We start from the raw sequence: 18,141 nt of genomic DNA, 5'->3' as shown, positions 1-18,141 counted from the left end.
CAACTCATTCCAGTTTCTTTAATTGCTAATCATTTTTTCCTCCAGGGTTCCTCCTTTAAATTAAATTAAAATCATTCTAAAACTTCTCCTTGAAAGCATCTCATAGTTGTTCCTTCAATCATGACTTGCCAAACGGCTGATGGTCACATTTTTCCTTTACTCTTTCTCTATAAACATGCAAACAATTCAATTTGTAAAAATTTCAGCAGAGTTTCCTCTATAATTCTTACTACCTCATTCCTATACATAGCCCAGAAAACACATCTAATGCCCCACAGGGCAATCGCAAATACCCATGATATCTTGCTTAAGTTTTTATATTAACGTCTATCCATATTAAATAAATAAGAAACATACCTTTCAAATGAACAACTTCAATTCTCAGCAATTGCATCGTAGCGACATAATCAACTGCTTATCCATCATCAAAACATTTAGGATTAGAATCAGGGACATCACATCCCATAATTTAGCTCTACGACACGATCTAAGATGAGAAAGATGGGTCAGTCATTCCTAAATGCCTTGTAGCCTCCTGTTTATAAGTGTGGCTGACTTCACACCCATAAATAGGACTCTGCTAGACATGGCTTGCAGACAACCCTAGGACAGAACTGCTCTGATACCAACTTGTCACACAGCACCCTTGGTAAGGCATGATTGGCACCCGGCACCTTACGGAAACCGAGCGAACCAACTTATAACTTACATCATTCGTGTCTCAAATGGAAACAATAAGATCAAGAGGCTAAATACGAACATAATATCATGCATAAGTATATGTACAATGGACCCATGATGCCGACATTACTATCGTCATACTATGACTAAGTTATACACAGGAACTGTCTGCAAAGCCTCTATGAACATGACTGAAGTATACAAGTCGGGACAGGGCCCCTGACATACCCTGAACAAAAATCATACATATATATATATATATATATATATATATATATCCAGACTCGGCAGTGCTCTAGGAAAAAGTGGAGCTCACCAATCAGAACTGGTACCTGAAGGCAGCCTACTGTGGAAGATCCTTGTCTCGTCTATCTACACCTGCGGGCATGAATGCAGCGTCCACAGGAAGGGACGTCAGTACGAGCAATGTACCGAGTATGTAAGGCATGAATAGTAACATGATACAAGAATGATGATGACATAAGGTAAAGTGAGTAACTATACCTCGTACACTTTCTAAGATTTCTATCACGTAAATTAACTTGTCCATAGGAAAAACATTTCATACACATCCATACACAATATACACACATTTGCATTCACATATATTTACTATACATACATCTGTCATATCCGTACCCGGCCCTTTCGGGACTCGGTGTCATCCGTACCCGGCCCTGTGGGGACTCGGTGTCATCCGTACCCGGCCCTTTTGGGACTTGGTGTCATCCGTACCTGGTCCTTTCGGGACTCGATGTCATCCATACCCGGCCCTTTTGGGACTCGGTGTTATCCCCAACTGATCAGTGGGATGCAATGCATACATACATACATATACATAAAAATACTACATAAATGAAGTCAACATCATAATTAACATTATCGTCATCACTATATCCTTCCTTAGAAGATCAACTATTGTAAGGTGAAGTCGACGATGTCATGGGTGTCTCGAGAGTCATGACCTTAGATAGCATTGAAAATAGAATCATTATCTTCGCTATATCTCAGCTCGAAGGAACGGGTAACATGAGGTGAGACCATCAACAATAAGTAAGATCAAGGGATTCATAGAAGGGCTCAATAATTTCATAATGCTCTCAAATCATAGCTTCGGAATTTCTAGAACAGAATCATCATCATCGTCACAATCATTATAGAAAATTTTTCATTTAACAGCATAAGAACTTTGGAAATCATGAATTCTTTCTTTTTGGAATAAGAACGACATATAAATATCGACGGAATCCTAGCTTAAGAATCATGCCTTTGAAAGAAAAAGGCTAGCCTTAACATACATATCGGTCGCCTTAGTCGTTCAACGTTTATTCTTCCAAGCTCACAACTATACACATAAACCAACCATATTATCATTAATCTCAACATCAAACACTTGTCTCAAGCATACAAATGCAATCCTTTTAGAATTTGCGGAAATTCGGGCAACATCTCTCTTGTTTATATGCCTAGCCCGAAATCATAATCCAGCAACCAACAACAATAACAACAATACCAACATCAACCACAATATTATCAATACCAATATATTCCGTAAAATATCCCACACGACATTTGTCCAATTTTTCCACCAACAAATCCACTATAGAATTATTCAACAACTCTACTTCCGTAAATAAACTTATATCCATATCAATAAGGAGAGATTCTTACTTTATTGTCGATAGTACCGCAATATCTCTAATATTTTCCTTGAATTCCAACCAAGATTCACTATGATACGATAGTATAATCGCAACTGCGCGTTCAAATCTAGTGGATGAAAGTTGGGTGATTTTTCTAGAAATTTGGGAAATATTTGGAGTATTTTTTTTGGGCTAAAAAATGAGGGGTAAAACCCCTTTTATAAAGTTCTAAAGTAGGTGGTACTGTAGCAATTACTGTAGCAGTGCGGCTACTGTAGCAGTTACTATAGCGTGCATTTTCGCTCTATCAGCCTAACTTGTAACGTCTATTATTCTCTACTTCGATGTCGTATCGATGAGCGGTTTGTTGCGTTGGAAACTAGACTCGACGAACTTCAATTTAGGCTATAGTTTTGCTCCACAACTCTTCATATACTATAAGATATTCTTCCTCCAACTCAGACCAAAGTCGTCCTTCATGTTTTTCCAAAGTTCCAACAATTTAATTCTTTTTCTTCACTTGCCCTCCAATCCTTCCATATCTTAATATATGAACGTAAACCGTCATAATCATAGGATTAGCTCACATAATATCATATATTCTTGAAGGGAGCTCTAGTATCCGTACTTAAAAACTTCAACACTTATAAATCTCGACGTATGAAGCTACGAGGTGTAACAGCTTCAGAGGATGCCCATTCTCGAGTGGAAGTGGGAGCGGATTGCCATGGATTTTGTTGTGGGTCTCCCAAAGACCCTTGGTAAGTTTGACTCGATTTGGGTGATAGTTGATCGGTTGACTAAGTACGCACATCTCATTTCAGTTCAAATTTCCTATACCGCGGAGAAGTTAGCCAAGTTGTACATTCGTGATGAGATTGCATGGGGTTCCTATTTCTATCGTATTTGATCGGGGTACTATCTTCACTTCTTGTTTATGGAAGGCTTTTCATGAGAAGCTGGGTACCCGATTGGATCTTAGTACAACTTTTCACCCCCAGACCGATTAGCAGTCCGAGCGGACCATTTAGGTGCTCGAGGATATGTTGAGAGCTTGCGCTATTGATTTTGGTAGTCATTGGGATCAGCCCTTACCTTTGGCAGAGTTTTCATACAACAACCGTTATCACTCGAGTATCGGCATGGTGCCTTTTGAGGCTTTGTATGGTAGGAGATGTAGATCTCCGGTTGGCTGGTTTGATGCTTTTGAGGTTCAACCTTAGGGTACAGACCTGTTGAGAGATTCTCTTGAGAGAGTAAGGGTATTCAGGTAAAGCTTTTGGCAGCTCAGAGTCGACAAAAGATGTATGCGAATCAGAAGGTTCTAGATTTAGAGTTCGCTGTTGGTGACCAGGTTCTATTGAAGATTTCGCCCATGAAGGTTGTTATGAGGTTTGGGAAGAGAGGCAAGTTGAGTCCGAGGTATATTGGACTATTTGAGATTCTTGACCATATGGGCGATGTTGCTTATGAGTTAGCCATGCCGCCGGGCTTGGCGGGAGTTCATACGATTTTCCATGTTTCTATACTGGAATTCGATATTGCTTGATGAGAATTTGACCTATGAGGAGGAGACTTTTGCGATCATGGATAGGCAGGTTCAAAAGTTGAGGTCGAAGGAGATTGCTTATGTGAAGGTGCAATGGAAGCATTATCTTATTGAGGAGGCTACTTAGGAGACAGAGTCTGATATGCGTAGCCAATATCCTTAGTTGTTCGTTGATTCTGGTACTTCTCCATTCTTTTCCCTTCTTCGCTCGAGGACGAGCTATGGTTTAATTGGTATCTGATGTAACGACCCGCTTGGTCGTTATAGTCTTTTCGACACTTTTGACCCTTCCCCTAGCTTGTTTAGCTCACATTTGACCCGAAGGGACCATTGACATGCTTGCCGAGATGTTTAGATTTGATTCGTGGACTTTTTTTGAATTTGGACTTAAAGCGAAAAAGAGTTGACTCAAAGTGAACTTTTGGGTAAACAGAATTTTTTCGGAAATTCGTCAATTTCGAGAGGTCCGGATGGTCATTTAGAACTTGTGTACATATCTGGTTTGGTTCCCTATGCACTCGGGTGCATTTTGGGATTGGGTTGGGAAATTTGAAATGAGGTATCAGGGGTTGACTCGGTCAATGAGACATACGTTGGGAATTTCGAGGCCACGAGTGCATTCGTAGCTTGTTTTTATGTGTGTGATTTTTGAGTAGATGGCCTCGGGAGTTAGTCGGAAATTGGGGTTGAGTTGTGAAAACTTCGAATCTTTTCTCATGTTTAGTGCTCGCTTTGGCGGCACCAGCACCACAGCAGCGGTACCGCTATACCCTACCGCTGAAGCGGCCTATGCCATTTGGGCATGACTATTGTAACAGTCATGGGACCGCTGGAGCGGCACCACTGAAGCGACACCGCTAAATCGGTAATCTAGTCGCGGACGCGGGTGACGGGCAGTTAGTTCATTAAATGAAGTGTTAAATGCCCGAAGTCCCTCATTTATTACAATTCTGAAATCTGAGTTTTTGGGAGCAAATCTAGGATATTCTTGGAGAAGATTCTTGGTGGTAAGTCCTTCTAATCTCTTTGCTATTCAATTTTTCCTAGTCATCTTAGAATCCCTTTATCTTGTTAGTTCATTAAGTGATAGATGATTAAAAGTGGGTTTAATGAATATTCTTTCTAGGCCCCTAAATCATGATTTGTTGGTTGAGTTAGCTTCTTTAAACATTGAATTGATGATTAGAATCCTTTATTTCATAATTTCTTCCGAATTAAAGGCTAATTTGTGGAATTGGAAGTTAGGGTTTATACCCAAATTTGGGGGTATTTCCTAGAATCCGAAATTGAGTGAATTGTTGATTATTCTAGCTTGCTATTGATGGGAATTGATCACCTAGAGGTTTAATTTCATGTTGGGACCTTTGGTTTCCTAATTTCACCTTTCTAGTTCATAAACCCTATTCCATATGTTGGGAATTTAGGTATTGAATAGAAGTAGGGTTTGTTTGGTGTTCTTCTTGATTCTAATTCTATGATTCAAATATGCTTAGACTTTCTTGATCTCGAGAACCAAAGGAAAGGAAAGGCTAAGGAGTGATTGTTGGTGATATTACTGTTCGGCCTTCCAGGTAGGTTACGGTTTACCCTATGGTGAGATTTCGCGTAGTGAAGCATATATTTAGACAATATTGTCAGAGAAAGCATGTAAACCTTCGGGTATGAAGTTGGGTTGGATATTGTCTTAGGTTGGGTCCTGTTGTGTGATTGGGCCTAGCCACCCCATGGTGTTGTGACTTGATTTGTTCTATTGTTGTTGGCTAGATTCCACATGGCAATAGTAAATATTGGAGACTATAGATATATCTTGTTCATGATGTTGTGGTATCTTACTTGTTTATGTTGATACGAGGATAGTATTCTATATGGCTTTCTAGCCTTTTTATGATATTGTTGGCGTACCTGTCACGACCTAAACTGGAGGGCCATGACGGGCACCTGACCGTACTAGTTAAGCACCATCTGATATAATACATATGTTACATCAACATAAACATAGGTGGGCCAGTAGGGCCATCATATGATACTCAATAGACTCATAAGGAAAACGTGTATGTATTAAATAGTCTGAAAGACTCATCTATATGGATATGTTGAACATACTATATGAGCCAACAAGGCTGTCATGATTATCTATGTGGCAATATATGAAACAACATGACTGGACATTATCTAACAGTACATAACTGTCTACAAGCCTCTACTGGAAAACATAACATAACGTGGCCGAGACAAGGCCCTGCCATACCCATGCATATATAATCATGCTAACCCCTGGCATAGCCGAAGTAAATGGAGTGTAACAATCTTAACCGCGGAGCTGACATCTTACTAGATGGATCACCAACCTGTGTCTGCAGACCTGCGGGCATGAAACACAGTCCCCCCAGGCAATAGGGGAGTCAATACGAATAATGTATCGAGTATGTAAGGCATAAGAAGATCAAGTACAAAAAAAATATGAGAGACATTTGAAACATGAAAGCTAATCTGAATATCTAAATGCATCTGTGACTAACATCTGTAAATATCTGCATAACTCTGTATAACTGAAAGTGCCTCTGAGGGCGTATGCTATGCATAGGTCATACTATAACTGTCAGTGCTGTGGTACGTACAGCCCGATCCATATCCCATATGTTAGTGCCGAAGAACGTACGACCCGACCCATATATCACATAATAGTGTTGAGGAATGTACGGCCCGATTCATATATCATCATCATCACTGTGTACAGCTGATCAGGTGGTAATGCGTATATAACGCCTATCCCTTTTTCCCATACCCCATATACATATAATATACATGTATATAACGCCTTCTGGTCATGGATCAATGTGCATATGTATAAATAAATGCAATGCATAAATAAGATGAATAACTAGAACTCTCGGAGTGACATAAAGTCATGCTACCTCCGATAAATATCTTTGAGCTAACATCATCAACATACGTAATCTCAAGACCCATGAACAGAAGGAATAATCATAAAACAGGTACAGGAATATCAAAGATTAAAGTACTCCTAATGCTTTTAAGAGTAGAGTAATATGGAAGTCTGTTCATATGTTGTTCATTCATATCATAAGGATCATGCCAAAATGAAAGAAAGGATAGCCTTAACATACCTGGATAATCTCCTTCTCAATCCACAACAAAACTTAACATAATCCTCTTGCATATACAATAAGTGAAATGATATCGTCGTCAACATATAGGGTCATGACTATCGTATTTTGCTAATCTTATAACCTACGGAAACAAGGGCAGCATTTCCCCTGTTTATACTACATCCCAAAAGAAACCAAAGGTCATCAATAGCCCAACAACAAAAACAACAACCAACAATAGAAACAACTACAATATAATCCAATATAACCTCTTCGATTACTTCAAGAATCATATCGAGCGGCAAGCTCGTTTAACGAATAACAAAACGTAATTCAAACGCAATTTCTTCTTTCATAGTTCAGTCCACATCCTCCATAACATTATACTTTTGTTTACCATAGTCTTTTCCACCCAAAACATCATAAAGATAATCTCTAAAGAGTCCATATGTTTTAATTCTTCAACTTTCACTTCCGAGTCCTAGTTTACATGTTTTCCTTTTTCACTTCCTTCAGTTAAAACATGAATAATCTTAAAAACAATAGCCACAATATAGTCAGGTTATATTCCATAATTTCCAGCAATTAGAAACCATAAGAACACAACCCCAAAACAGTCCATAAGAAGACAACAACACCTCATGCTATTTCAACCACTAGCTTGTAGTTTTCATTCAAACTACTCAACCAACACTTGAATTAACTTAAGCACAAGCAAAAAGATAATATACTTACCTTATACAGCTACTGCAACCCGAAATCCAAGCATCCCTTAGTTCACAACAACCTTTAATGTCACCAAAACACCATAGAAGCTTTATCCCTCACCTAAGCTAATCTTTAATGTAAATCTTGGATGAAAACGCTGGGATTTGCTCTTGGATCTTCATGAACTTGGTAGAGAGGGGTAAAAAAATGATTGAAAAAAATAGATTTCCCATTTTTGATTTTTTGATTTTTACTGTTCACTCGGTTACTGTTCACCGTGTACTGTTCATCCGCTGTACTGTCCATCCAGTGGAATTATTTCAAGGGCTCAATTTTTCCATCATTTTTTGTACGGATGGTCTCATTCCCAAGCTTACATTAACCAACTTACGATATGAACGAATAAAAAAAAAATTGAGGTGCAACAGTACCAATGCTTGGTACTTGTGATATTGATCTGATTATTGACATTGAACTCACACATTGCACGCATTCTCATCCTTCATGATATACTGTTGACACACTGATGATACTTGTGCAAATACTGTGATGAGCTGGGCTCAGTTGGACGAGAGTGACGTGAGGACCCATATCCGATGGTTGTCCCAGAATCGAGGTTGTGCGTACCAATTGTCGAGGTTTTTTTCTGGAATCGTGAGGTAGCGGTTGCCGAGGTTTGTGCTGGAGCTGTGTGTTATATCCTGCATTTCGTACCTTCGGATAATTCAAGACAATTGCAAGGAGTTAAGGACAAGGCTATATTTTGGTCTTGTTTAAGACACAAGTTGTTTATGAAAATTTTGAAGTGGAAATATTAAGAAAGGTTAAGGGTAAAAAGGGAAATTCGTGATATGACTCATGGAAATATGGAGGAAGACAAAGGGCAAATTTGGAATTTGGAAAAAAATTAAATTTTCATGAAGTGCAAAACAAAACAAAAAAAAATGGGCTGGGAATTAAAGGGGCCATTTGGGCCGTCCAATTGGAGTGGGCTTAGGCCCACCTAGAAGCTTAATGGACAAAATAAAAAGATGACTAAGTCATCATATTCATCTTTATCTTTAGAAATTTCAAGAAAGAACAAAAGAGAAGGAGAAAAAAAAAAACCAAAGGCCATTCGGCCATGTCCAAACCAACAAGGACCTTGGAATTTTTTTTACCAAAAATTATTTTCTTCTAGCTAAACAATCCATTGAAGGGTCCTTAGCAAAGTGAAGTGATCATTGGAGCAAGAAAAACACATATTCTTACAAGTTACAAATCTTAGCCAAGTGAGAAGTTAAGGGAAAAAGGTAAGGTTTAATCATTTTCTTATATGTTATGGATGATTATGTATGTTGTACTAGGTAAAAGTGGACGAAATTCATGAAAATATGGAAACGTGTTGTGGCCGTGCATATGTGTGTATGTGTAGGAATAATGATTTAAATATTTTATCTAGTGTTTGGTTGTTGTTGTTGTGGATGCTATGTTGATAATGTGATTCTAGTGAAGTTGTGATGGTTGGAGAGTTTGTTTTAGGGGTTAATGTGATTTGAATATAGTTTTCTTGTATTTATGGAAGATGATGCTGTTAGTGTGTGGATTGTTGGTGTAGTTATGAATTTGAAAGAAGGAAATATGTTGTTATTGTTCTTGTTGAATTTGGAAGGTTTTGGGTTGTATGTTGGTTTGGCCGTTTGGAATGTAGAACAGATTGTTGAAGTGTTCTTGAATATTGTTTGAATGGTTTCGGATTAATGCTTGAATATGTGAGCAATTGTGAATTGAATATAAATGAAATGCCGTTGAATTGCGTGACGAAGGTTGCTAATGTTAGAATATATTTTGGATTGATTGTTGAAGTTGTTAGTATGATTGTTGGTAATGTTGTTGATAATTTGGCCGAGTTGAATTCTCAGATTGTTGTTGATGGAATTGGCCGAGTTAGATTCTTGGGGATGGTGTATTTACAGAGGAAATGAAGCCGAAATTTCGGCAGAGCATAAGTGAATTTATTTGAGAATTAAGGCAAGTGTATGACGACGAATCTAATAATTGTGTGAACTCTTTTGAATGTAGACTAGCAAGCTTGGATAAATAAGCGTAGCTAGTAGGGCGTGGAGCAGGTATGTAAGGCTTACCCTTTCTTTCTTTTGGCATGTCCTAGAGCCAAGTAAGGTATGATATGCATCTTGGGGATTATTCTATTCTGTGATTCCGAGTTTGTCTATGATTCTTATTCACTTTTGACATGTTTTTAAAAAGAGTTCTGTAAGTATGATAGCACGTTTGATTATTCCATCGAGTCTTTGATATATTTTGATGTGTATATATGGTTTCAAAAGCTCTATTTGATTGGATCCATAACAATATCCGAGGGGTACTTGATATGATTGTTGCTTCGATTTTCCAAAAAATAGTCTCTGAAACGCTCGTAGAAGGTTCTGTACTTCAAACGCTCATAACTTTCTTATACTAAGTCGGATTGACTCGAAACTTGTTTCTGAGCCTCCAGATGTCGGTAAGCATACTTGTCCATCGAGTCTTCCATAATATATTCGGACGTTACCGACCTTACGTCACTCCGATAGATACATGACTGTCTTTGGACTCTCCTGCATGCTGCTATATGTATATGTATATGCATATGGGGTAAGGGGAAAGGTGATAGCGTTATATACGCGTAGCCACCTGATCAGTTGGTAAAATATGATATCGTCCTGGACGCGGGATGCCCGGACGCGGGATATATGGGTATACTGATCGGGTTGCACGTTCCGCAGCAATATAATATGTATATATGGATCGGGCTGCACGTTCCGCAACAATATAATATGTATGGATCGGGCTGCACGTTCCGCAGCAATATAGTATATATATATATATATATGGATTGGGCTGCACGTTCCGCAACACTAAGCATGCATGGTACCCGCCAAAAAGGGACTCATATGTACAGGTTGCCCTTCTATCTCACGATATGCTCTATATTTCCCCTATGTCATTGTTCATGCTATGTATCTCTCATATGTTATTATTCATGCCTTACATACTCGGTACATTATTCGTACTGACGTCCCTTCTTGTGGACGCTGCGTTTCATGCCACGCAGGTAAGCAGGTAGACGGGTTCGATTCCTAGGAGCTCCACCAGCGGTACATTGAGAGCGCTCCAGTTGTTCCGGAGCTTCAATTTATTGGTACTACTTTTGTGTATGTATTCGGGCATGGCAGAACCCGGCCCTTCTTGTAAATATATGTATCTTGTTTAGAGGTTCGTAGACACATATGCATAGTCAGATGTTTCACAACCTTGTTTGTCCTTGTCGCTGTATAATATGTTAGTAAAGTTTATTACCACTTGTTTACGAGTACGCTATTAATGATGGTGTCGAGTAAAGAAATGATGGTATCGTTCATACGGCCCACTCAGTAGTAAGAGTAAGATGCGAGATACGGGGTGCTCGGTATAGTAGTATCGGGGTGCTCGGTATAGTAGTATCGGGTCCCGTCGCGGCCCCTAGTTAGGTCGTGACAAAAGTGGTATCAGAGCAGTTCGTTCTAAGGGTTGTCTACGAGCCGTGTCCAGCAGAGTCCTGTTTATGGGTGTGAAGCGCGCCACACTTATAAACAGGGGGCTGGGGGCATTTAGGAAATCTTACCTTCTTTGTACTCTAAATCATGCGATAGAGCTATGTTACCAGGTTTCCATGTTCTTTTCTTAATCATGTGTTATGGTTTCAGTAATGCCGGTGAAGAGGAAAGCTACGGCGGCCCAGAAGGGCAAGACGGTGGCTGAAAGAAGAGTTGAACGGGAGCCACCGGCGGAAGTAGAAGAAGGTGAATCTCACAACGAAGCTCCTCCTCAGACTTCTCATGCTCCCCCCATGTCGGCAGAGCAGGAAAGAGTTCCAGCTCCAGCCCCAGTACCTCCAGTTCCGTCGCCAACAGCTTCGGGCCAGCAGATAACAGAGGCTATTCAGTTGCTGACCCAGTTAGTTGCCGCACAAGCTCAGCGGCAAGGTGCGGGCCAAGGATACAGGGCGGTGAGTGCAAGAGCCCGTGATTTTATCACCCTGAATCCTCCGGAGTTTTTTTGGATCGAAACCAGAGGAAGACGCGCAAGGTTTCATAGACGAGATGCTGAGGACACTGAGGATAATACATGCTTCGGATATAGAGTCAGTATAGTTGGCGTCATATAGATTGCGGGATGTAGCGGTCCAGTGGTATAACAATCGGATATCTTCAGGGGGAGCAAATGCACCTCCCCCAGTTTGGCAAGAGTTCACCGAAGCATTCCTGCGACATTACTTGCCACCGGAGGTTCGACGGGCTCGAGCCGATATGTTTTTGAATCTCAAACAGGGAAATATGAGCGCCCAGGAATATAGTCTCCGTTTTAACTCCTTAGCTAGGTATGCCCCAGCCATGGTGGCTGATATGGTAGATCGTGTACATCGGTTCGTGAGTGGGTTGGGGCCACATTTAGTTAAGGACTGCTTAACGGCTTCACTCCAGGATGGAATGACTATTGCTCGTATCCAGGCCCATGCACAAAACCTGGAGGAACAACATCAGCTACAGAGAGATGAACGTTATTCTGATTGGGGTTCCAAAAAAAGGGCCAAATCTTTCGAAACTAGAAGTGAGTATAGAGGGGGACAGGCACAGCAGCATTCCAGGTATTCGGGCCAATCAGCGGCCAGCGCACCTCCTCGATTTGCGAATAGAAGATTTGATCGTCCTACCTATTCCGGACCAGATCAGAGTGCCAAAGTTCCAGGGTCCCAGTATAGAGCTGATTCTAGCAGGATGATGCCACCCCTACCATGGTGTACTCGGTGTGACAGGCCACACTCTGGAGAGTGTCGAGCAGGTACAGGTTCTTGTTTTACCTGTGGTCGAGTTGGCCATCTGATGCGTGATTGCCCACTGAGGAATGAGGGAGATAGAGCTCCGCCCGCCGGGTCGGCAATTGGTTCATCATCGCCTGTGCGCCCTCCTGGACAGACTTCCCAGGCTCCAGCAAGCCGTGGTCGAGGCAGAGGAGGGGCACCCAGTTCAGGTGGTCCTCAGAACCGTATCCATGCATTGACAGGACGGCAGGATCTTGAATCTCCCCCAGACATGGCTATAGGTACACTATCGGCATTTTCCTACGATATGTATGTGTTGATTGATCTAGATTCTACTCTATCATATATTGCTCCTTGTATTGTTTAACGTATTGGGAATCCGGAGATCCATGATGAAAGGTAGTCATACGCACAGGTCAGAGGTGAATGTTCGGAATTGTGAAGGCTAAAATAGTAATTGTTAAAAGAGAGATGTGTTACGAAAGTGTCTCGGAAGTTGTCAAGACCCCAACTTGCTCCAGATTACGTGATAAAAGGCCGTGCGGGGAAGTGGAGGCAAATATACTTGCATTAAGACACCGAAATGCATTAAAGTTTCGAGCTTAAGCGTGCTAGGGTGAGAGCAATTTTAGGATGGGTGACCCCCCTGAGAAGTGTACTAAAAGTTCCATAAATGTAAGTATAGGAGACGAATGTAAAATTAGGGCAACTTAAAGGAAATTGGAGTATGTGGAGCGGTTAGAAACCTTATAGAGGTCGCGTAGGTTGAGACGGACAAGACTGGTGAAAAGGAAGAAAGCGCAACACAGCTATGAGATCAAAGTAAGTTCGAATAGCGTTTGGAAAAATTTGTAAGTGAAATGGTAGTAAATATATATATGCATGTGACATCTCATTTGTGACTGTAGAATCCCAGCAACTAGTGTTGCGATATATAGAAGACACTAACCGAACGGAATTGAAGAGACGGAGTTATAGACATAAGTACAGATGTTACAGGATAAAACTGATACTGGATCCACACTAGTTAAGGCCGAAAAGTCCTAATACAGTGATATTCGGGAATAGAAAGAAAGTGAGTACGTAGAGAGTAAGGAACTTCGAAGTGCCAGAAATATCAAAGAAAGGACCAGGATAATAAGCAGTTGATCAGAAAATCCATAATGTGGAATGAGAGATTCATGTAAAGATCGAGAGGTTCGATTATAAAGAAAACAGGATGAAAGATAAAGAACGGGCAGGAAGGAAAGGACGTAGAAATAAATTGACAACGAGTGTAATGTGAGGCAGATATAGGGAGAACATACAGAAGATACCTGGAGAGTTCAACAAATATAAAAAGGACAACTGAGACATCACCATATGAGGCTTGGAATAGCAAGAAGTGCAAGTTACCAATCGGTTGGTTCGATGTTGGCGGAGCTAAGTTGATTGGCCCACGGCCTACAGGCAACCTAAGCTTCTAAAACGGATATGCTAAGTGATCGTATGTGACAATTATAAAGGAGCCCTCCCCGAAGTATTATAATAAACCATGAGGCCAGTCCAACATTCGAGGACGAATGTTCTAAAGGGGGGGAGGATGTTATATCCCGCATTTCGTACCTTCGGATAATTCAAGACAATTGCAAGGGGTTAAGGACAAGGCTATATTTTTGTCTTGTTTAAGACACAAGTTGTTTATGAAAATTTTGAAGTGGAAATATTAAGAAAGGTTAAGGGTAAAAAGGGAAATTCGCGATATGACTCATGGAAATATGGAGGAAGACAAAGGGCAAATTTGGAATTTGGAAAAAAAATAAATTTTCATGAAGTGCAAAACAAAACAAAAAAAAATAGGCTTGGAATTAAAGGGGCCATTTGGGCCGTCCAATTGGAGTGGGCTTAGGCCCACCTAGAAGCTTAATGGACAAAATAAAAACATGACTAAGTCATCTTATTCATCTTTATCTTTAGAAATTTCAAGAACCTTAAAGAACAAAAAAGAAGGAGAAAAAAAAAACCAAAGGCCATTCGGCCATGTCCAAACCAACAAGGACCTTGGAATTTTTTTTTTCAAAAGTTATTTTCTTCTAGCTAAACAATCCATTGAAGGGTCCTTAGCAAAGTGAAGTGATCATTGGAGCAAGAAAAACACATATTCTTACAAGTTACAAATCTTAGCCAAGTGAGAAGTTAAGGGAAAAAGGTAAGGTTTAATCATTTTCTTATATGTTATGGATGATTATGTATGTTGTAGTAGGTAAAAGTGGACGAAATTCATGAAAATATGGAAGCATGTTGTGGCCGTGCATATGTGTGTATGTGTAGGAATAATGATTTAATTATTTTATCTAGTGTTTGGTTGTTGTTGTTGTGGATGCTATGTTGATAATGAAAGCTTAATGATTCTAGCAAAGTTGTGATGGTTGGAGAGTTTGTTTTAGGGGTTAATGTGATTTGAATATAGTTTTCTTGTATTTATGGAAGATGATGCTGTTAGTGTGTGGATTGTTGGTGTAGTTATGAATTTGAAAGAAGGAAATATGTTGTTATTGTTCTTGTTGAATTTGGAAGGTTTTGGATGGTATGTTGGTTTGGCCGTTTGGAATGTAGAACGGATTGTTGAAGTGTTCTTGAATATTGTTTGAATGGTTTCGGATTAATGCTTGAATATGTGAGCAATTGTGAATTGAATATAAATGAAATGTCGTTGAATTGTGTGACGAAGGTTGCTAATGTTAGAATATATTTTGGATTGATTGTTGAAGTTGTTAGTATGATTGTTGGTAATGTTGTTGATAATTTGGCCGAGTTGAATTCTCGGATTGTTGTTGATGGAATTGGCCGAGTTAGATTCTTAGGGATGGTGTATTTACAGAGGAAATGCTGCCGAAATTTCGGCAGAGCATAAGTGAATTTATTTGAGAACTAAGGCAAGTGTATGACGACGAATCTAATAATTGTGTGAACTCTTTTGAATGTAGACTAGCAAGCTTGGATAAATAAGCGTAGCTAGTAGGGCGTAGAGCAGGTATGTAAGGCTTACCCTTTCTTTGTTTTGGCATGTCCTAGAGCCAAGTAAGGTATGATATGCATCTTGGGGATTATTCTATTCTGTGATTCCGAGTTTGTCTATGATTCTTATTCACTTTTGACATGTTTTTAAAAAGAGTTCTGTAAGTATGATAGCACGTTTGATTATTCCATCGAGTCTTTGATATATTTTGATGTGTATATATGGTTTCAAAAGCTCTATTTGATTGGATCCATAACAATATCCGAGGGGTACTTGATATGATTGTTGCTTCGATTTTCCAAAAAATAGTCTCTGAAACGCTCGTAGAAGGTTCTGTACTTCAAACGCTCATAACTTTCTTATACTAAGTCGGATTGACTCGAAACTTGTTTCTGAGCCTCCAGATGTCGGTAAGCATACTTGTCCATCGAGTCTTCCATAATATATTCAGACGTTACCGACCTTACGTCACTCCGATAGATACATGACTGTCTTTGGACTCTCCTGCATGCTGCTATATGTATATGTATATGCATATGGGGTAAGGGGAAAGGTGATAGCGTTATATACGCGTAGCCACCTGATCAGTTGGTAAAATATGATATCGTCCTGGACGCGGGATGCCCGGACGCGGGATATATGGGTATACTGATCGGGTTGCACGTTCCGCAGCAATATAATATGTATATATGGATCGGGCTGCACGTTCCGCAACAATATAATATGTATGGATCGGGCTGCACGTTCCGCAGCAATATAGTATATATATATATATATATGGATTGGGCTGCACGTTCCGCAATACTAAGCATGCATGGTACCCGCCAAAAAGGGACTCATATGTACAGGTTGCCCTTCTATCTCACGATATGCTCTATATTTCCCCTATGTCATTGTTCATGCTATGTATCTCTCATATGTTATTATTCATGCCTTACATACTCGGTACGTTATTCGTACTGACGTCCCTTCTTGTGGACGCTGCGTTTCATGCCACGCAGGTAAGCAGGTAGACGGGTTCGATTCCTAGGAGCTCCACCAGCGGTACATTGAGAGCGCTCCAGTTGTTCCGGAGCTTCAATTTATTGGTACTACTTTTGTGTATGTATTCAGGCATGGCAGAACCCGGCCCTTCTTGTAAATATATGTATCTTGTTTAGAGGTTCGTAGACACATATGCATAGTCAGATGTTTCACAACCTTGTTTGTCCTTGTCGATGTATAATATGTTAGTAAAGTTTATTACCACTTGTTTACGAGTACGCTATTAATGATGGTGTCGAGTAAAGAAATGATGGTATCGTTCATACGGCCCACTCAGTAGTAAGAGTAAGATGCGAGATACGGGGTGCTCGGTATAGTAGTATCGGGGTGCTCGGTATAGTAGTATCGGGTCCCGTCGCGGCCCCTAGTTAGGTCGTGACAAAAGTGGTATCAGAGCAGTTCGTTCTAAGGGTTGTCTACGAGCCGTGTCCAGCAGAGTCCTGTTTATTGACTCGAAACTTGTTTCTGAGCCTCCAGATGTCGGTAAGCATACTTGTCCATCGAGTCTTCCATAATATATTCGGAGGTTACCGACCTTACGTCACTCCGATAGATACATGACTGTCTTTGGACTCTCCTGCATGCTGCTATATGTATATGTATATGTATATGTATATGTATATGTATATGCATATGGGGTAAGGGAAAGGTGAGAGCGTTATATACGCGTAGCCACCTGATCAGTTGGTAAAATATGATATCGTCCCGGACGCGAATATATGGGTATACTGATCGGGCTGCACGTTCCGCAGTAATATAATATGTATATATGGATCGGGCTGCACGTTTCGCAGCAATATAATATGTACGGATCGGGCTGCACGTTCCGCAGCAATATAATGTATATATATGGATCGGGCTGCACGTTCCGCAGCACTAAGCATGCATGGTACCCGCCAAAAAGGCACTCATATGTACAGGTTGCCCTTCTATCTCATGATATGCTCTATATTTCCCCTATGTCATTGTTCATGCTATGTATCTCTCATATGTTATTATTCATGCCTTACATACTCGGTACATTATTCGTACTGACGTCCCTTCCTGTGGACGCTGCGTTTCATGCCACGCAGGTAAGCAGGTAGACGGGTTCGATTCCTAGGAGCTCCACCAGCGGTACATTGAGAGCGCTCCAGTTGTTACGGAGCTTCAATTTATTGGTACTACTTTTGTGTATGTATTCGGGCACGGCAGAACCCGACCCTTCTTGTAAATATATGTATCTTGTTTAGAGGTTTGTAGACACATATGCATAGTCAGATGTTTCACAACCTTGTTTGTCCTTGTCGTTGTATAATATGTTAGTGAAGTTTATTACCACTTGTTTATGAGTACGCTATTAATGATGGTGTCGAGTAAAGAAATGACGGTATCGTTCATACGGCCCACTCAATAGTAAGAGTAAGATGCGAGATACGGGGTGCTCGGTATAGTAGTATCAGGTCCCGTCGCGGCCCCTAGTTAGGTCGTGACAAAAGTGGTATCAGAGCAGTTCGTCCTAGGGGTTGTCTACGAGCCGTGTCCAGTAGAGTCCTGTTTATGGGTGTGAAGCGCGCCACACTTATAAA

The 18,141-nt window shown here is 40.4% G+C and overlaps 1 long non-coding RNA gene across 1 annotated transcript in view; it reads right to left on the bottom strand.

Annotated features, from left to right (window-relative positions):
* Nucleotides 1–5,912: 5,912 nt before the first annotated feature.
* Nucleotides 5,913–18,141, bottom strand: part of LOC132640008 (uncharacterized) — a 53,918-nt gene continuing 41,689 nt past the window's right edge. Inside the window, exon 3 of the long non-coding RNA XR_009582151.1 lies at nucleotides 5,913–6,235. This is a non-coding gene — a long non-coding RNA (uncharacterized LOC132640008). The remainder of the gene's footprint in view (nucleotides 6,236–18,141) is intronic.

This window comes from Lycium barbarum, chromosome 1, assembly GCF_019175385.1.
Source record: "Lycium barbarum isolate Lr01 chromosome 1, ASM1917538v2, whole genome shotgun sequence".
NCBI classification, from domain to species: Eukaryota; Viridiplantae; Streptophyta; class Magnoliopsida; order Solanales; family Solanaceae; genus Lycium; species Lycium barbarum.
Note: the sequence above shows the minus strand (reverse complement) of the source record. Positions and strands in the feature narration are given on the sequence as shown.